The sequence below is a fragment of the Mus caroli genome, chromosome 13 (assembly GCF_900094665.2).
Source record: "Mus caroli chromosome 13, CAROLI_EIJ_v1.1, whole genome shotgun sequence".
Taxonomy (NCBI): domain Eukaryota; kingdom Metazoa; phylum Chordata; class Mammalia; order Rodentia; family Muridae; genus Mus; species Mus caroli.
Window position 1 is genome coordinate 3,796,561 of NC_034582.1, and position 5,638 is coordinate 3,802,198.

Consider the following 5,638-nt stretch of genomic DNA (forward strand, 5'->3'; position numbering starts at 1 on the left):
GTTGCAGTTCCCTTTAGCTCCTTGGGTAATTTCTCTAGCTCCTCCATTGGGGGCCGTGAGATAGACTTCTTAAACTTTAGCATTGTCTCCAGAAAAACTATGAAGTAAATATAGCTGCTTAGACAAATGCTTTTGTTAGAGGAAACTAATCAGAAAGGGGAATCCTATCATTTATAGATCATGTCAAATTGATTCGCAAAATCTTTCTTTTGATTTCACAGTGTTTCTTAATTAGTTTGCCCTCTAAAGCTCATTGATATTCAATAAATAAAGTTCTGCTTGGCTTTGTGTTTATAGAATTCACAAGGGAGTAGTTAGTTACATTTTATTTAAGGAATTCACCTTTGTCCTAAGACATAGTATACTGTCATGTTATTGATTGCTGCTTATTATCAACTTTTGAGTTATTCTTTCTTATTTTGGTTTTTAATAATCCTTTGGAAATTTCATAGTGGTGTACAATGTGTCTTTATCACATCCCTTCATTCTACCCCTGTCTTTGAAAAGAAATGTTATGGGTCTTATGGTCTAAGAAAGTTTTCAAATATAAAATAATAGGCGTGGCCTGTGAAACAATCAATAATAACCTAAAAGAGTAAAGTATGGACAGTAAAACTGACCCTAAAGACCAGCACAAAAGCTGGCAGTGCCTCTTACCAGGTAGATTTTTTCCACACCGACTAGGGAGAACAATTGGTTGGATGAATTCAATATTAAGCTCAAGAGGGTTTTAGAGTATGCACATGTATATTTGGGTGCACATATCTGTCTACACACTTGTCCTGATTTATTATTCTCTGTCTTATTCCTTTTTGTCAAGGTCTTTGACTGAACATGTAGCTAGGCAGGCAGGGATTCTCTGCAATTCTGTCTCTTGCCCACAGTGCTATGCTTACAGGCCTGGGCAGCCACACCTTGCCTTTATTATAAGAACCAGGACCTAAATGTAGGTTCGCATCCTTACTCAGCAAGTTCTCTTACTTCCTGAGTCATCCTCCCACTCTTAAAGCATAAAAGACTATGTCAGGATCCTTGAACTTCAAGAGAAGACCATTTTATGGAAAGACTGAAAGAACAAATTCATCTACAAAAGAGCTTCCATACACCCATGTTTATTGAGCAACATGGACTCAAGACAACTAACTATTGAGGGTCTTTCTTAGGTGAAGTACCCAATAGAGTTGTATTTGCTGATGTCAGAGCCTGAAGAAGGGAAAGAGAATGTTGTTGTCCTTACAGTTCCAACATTCCTCAAGCAAGGGCTAGACTACACCCCAAGGTTGCATAGGAGAATTTGGCTTGTGATGGTCAGCTGAAATTTTTGTAGCTGCTGAAGAGAGCTGACAAGCTTCTAGAACCTTAACAGCACCAAAGCTTTGCAACCTGACTGAGACTTTCAGGCAGTGTCAAGTGGAGGCAGAGCAAGTAAGATGCATAGCTATGATGAAGGTGGGGGATGGGATTCATAGGGATCTCAAGTGGATGCCTCAGTCTCAGGAAACCATAGCTGGAGAATGTAAAGTGTTAGACACAATAAGATTAGTGTCTTACTTAGAATTTCCATTGCTATGAAGAGACACTATGATCAAAGCAACTCTTTTGAAGGACAATATTTAACTGGGGCTGGCTTAGAGGGTAGAAAGCATGGCAGGACGCAAGTAGACATGATGCCTGAGAAGGAGTTGAAGGTTCAACATCGTGGTATGAAGGCAGTCAGGAGAAGACTCTCCCTTCTGCACTGGGCAGAGCTTGGGTAGTAGCACTTCTTTCAATAAGGCCTCTCCTATTCCAACCAGGCCACATTTCCTAATAGTGCCACTCCCTATGATCAAACATTCAAACCACTACAGTTAGACTGTAATTTGTGATAGGCTGTGATTCTCTTTTCCTTTTCTTTTCTGATGAATTTCTAAGAGTAACATACATTTTAATCAGCCTTGGAGGTCATCCTCTTTTCAATCATTTCCTCTCTTCCTGAGGATTTCTATTGTGTGGCTCTTTCCTATGGTTTCTATTGTTGTGATAAAACATCATGACTTTATGCAAATTAGAAAGGAAAGGGTTTATTTGAGCTGATGCTACCAGCAAATAGTCTATTACTGAGGACAGTCAGGCAGGAACTCAAGTAAGCCAGGAGCCTGGTCACATGGCTCTCAGAGGCTGCTGTCTTAGAGACCCAGGACCACAGGTTCAGGGACAGCTTGACTCTCGGTGGGTTGGGTCTTCTCACATTAGTCATTAAGAAAATGCCCCAGGGACTATCTACAGGTAATTATATGAAGGTCATTTTCTAGCCTGAGATTCACTTTTCCCAGGTAGTTCTCTTTGTATCAGATGGCAAAACAAACTAGCAAATGCACCAGTGAGAAGACATCTCTTTGCAAATAAGAGAAATAAAAGAATGGTTTCTCTTTTCAGTAGCCTAAAAACAGTATCTTGGTAACACTGGAAACTTAGTTATTTATTGCAATTACACTAGAGTGTAATGTAGTATTTCACTTAATTATGAATATTGTATGGCACTATCAATACATTACAACATATCATAGATTGATGTATTAAAATTGTACACACACACACACTAATTCACATACAATTTTTATAAAATTGTGCTTCTTGGAATGAAATTGTCAAATGTTGATTTCTTTCATAAAATACATATTTACCGGCCTAATAAACTATGGTTATTAAGGCTATACAGGAACTCCTTCTTAACAAATAAGCCATAACACTGATCCCCTTTTGTTCACAGAGAAGATTTCAAGATTTTTATTGTTGTTGTCCTAAATTTTGGTCCCATGGACACAGTCAGTGCCAAACATCAGCTTTTCCTTCTATGACAGTGACAATTTGAGGTTACCTCTAGGATATAATCCACAGTCCTTCTGTTTTCACACAGATGGGTGAATATTTAAATGGCAGTACCAACTAAGGATCTAGGGCACTGCATATAATAGAAAAATATCCACATATACATGCACAAAAGAATCATTTTCAGACCCCCTGTGAGTTTGGAAGAAATAAAATGATAGATAACTGACTTTTTATTTCCTAGTCTTTTATAAAATGATTATTTTCAGAGATACAAGATGCTTCTGTTTCTTAATGTGCTGTGCTCATTTCGAGATGGTATAGAACCCCAGTGTTAATTACAAATGCATGCCTTTTTTGTTTATTTCTGGCATATGCCCTTGGTGGTGGTGCCTGCAACACACTGGGCAGCCCTCCCGTAAAACAGATGCTTCAAGGGAGAAAGGGGACAGGGATTTATCTTTAATGATGAAAAAGTTCAACTGTTCCAAGAAAGGCATTCTAAAAGCTGAATCCAGTATTTGATTTTTCACTAAACTACAAAATGAAAACCATTTTAACAAATGCTGTAGTTAGAGGCAACTGAACAAGGATTTTCGGAGGACTTTGCGTTATTGTCTAAAGTCCAATTTACAATCACTTAATGTGTCACTGAAGGTGCTTTGTCTATTGATTGGGCATCAATATTTAATCTCTGTCTCTAAAAAAATTGCATTGTAACTTCATACACCATCTGCAGCAGTTTTCAAAAAAATCAACTTCTTGTCTATATAGGGGATGTGACTTTTAAGATTTTAGCTTTGCTAGACATAGTGGGTTTTTTGTTTGTTTTGTTGTTTTCATTGGGGAGGTTGGTAATATATTTTCTTCTACTTAGAATTTTAGAGCTGCATATTACTGTAACTTCTGCTTACATCCCCATATTTAAATTTGTTTTTAAAAAGTAAAAACTGCACTTTGAGTTGTCTTCTCACATATCACCATGTGTCTGCTTCTTAGTGGGTTTACCTCTTCCCTGTGGCACTTGGGGCTACACTGGTGCTTTCAATTCTTTTGACTCCATGTCATTGTCTCATATTTCCAATTCGATGAGTTTGACATCTTTATATTACATTTCTACCATGAGCCTTCACACACTTCACACACACACACAAACACACATATACATGTATACATATATACATATGTAGTATATATACATATATATATACTACATATATCTACACATGTATATGTAAGATATTTTTGTACATATATATGTTTTATATGCATATAATTTCATGGTTTTTTTCATAATACACTTACTCAGATTCTTCTTATTTGTTATCTAGAGACAGATAATACAGTTATTTGTAAGGAAAGAAAACAGAAAAGAGGCCACAAAAATGATGCTGATAAGTAAGAAAGGGTAAAAACCCAAATCAGTTTTGCTGGTCTTATCCATGGTTGCCCCAACTGAGAAAGTACAAATGTACTGATAATTTAGTCCTGTGCAACTTTCAGCATCAACACATAATGTTTTAGTTAAGGTTTTGTGCTGTGAACAAAAACCATGACCAAGATAACTATTTTTTTAACTTTCTTTTATTGGCTATATTCTTTATTTACATTTCAAATGTTATCCCATTTCCTGGACACCCACTAAAACCCCCTATCCCATCACCAGTCCCCTGCTTCTATAAGGGTGTTCCCCCACTCCCATCTTCCTTCCTTCCCCTATACTGGGGCATCCAGTCTTCACAGGACCAAGTGCCTCTCCTCCCATTGATACCCAACAAGGCCATCCTCTGCTACATATGCAGCTGGAGCCTTGAGTCCCACGATGTGTACTCTTTGATTGGTAGTTTAGTCCCTGGGAGCTCTGGGTGGGGGTGTCTGGTTTGTTGATATTATTGTTCTTCCCATGGGGTTGTAAACTTTCAACTCCTTCAGTCCTTTCTCTAACTCCTCCAGTGAGGACATCATTGGGGACCCAGTGCTCAGTCCAAGCATCTGCCTCTGTATTTATCTGGCTCTGGCAGAGCCTTTCAGGAGACAGCTATATCAGGCTCCTGTCAGCATGCAGTTCTTCGTATCCATAGTAGTGTCTGCATTTGGTGACTGTATATGGGATGGATCCCTAGGTGGGGCAGTTTTTGGGTGGCCTTTCCTTCAATCTCTGTTCCACACTTTGTCTCTATGTTTGCTCCCATGAGTCTTTTGTCTTTTGTTCCCCTTTCTCAGAAGGACTGAAACACTCACTCTTTGGTCTTCCTTCTTCATGAGCTTCATGAGATCTGTGTATTATATCTCAGGTATTCCGAGCATTTGGGCTAATATCCACTTATCAGTGAATGAATACCATGTGTGTTCTTTTGTGATTGGGTTACCACGCTCAGAATGATATATTCTAGTTCCATTGATGTGCCTAAGAATTTTATATGTTCATGGTTTTTAATAGCTGAGTAGGACTCCATTGTATAAATGTAGCACATTTTCTGTATCCATTCCTCTGTTGAAGGACTACAAAGCTTCTGTAAGGCAAAGGACATGGTCAATAGTATAAAACAGCAACCAACAGATTGGGCAAAGATCTTTACCCAGGTGCTGAGTGACTGTGTTTGTTGCTACTTATAATCCTGAACTCTTAGTCTAAACATTTTGTTAACATGGTCTTTGTCAACTTTGTTTTCTGTCAACCAAGGAGGACTTCTGTGATAGAGTCACTGTTATTGAAAGACTCCAAAACTCCCAAAGGGAGGCACTTACTCAAGCCTCGGGTCAGCCGCGCACCCAAGAAGACACTGAGACCGGTACTTAAGAGTAAGATTTAATATAGCAACGACAA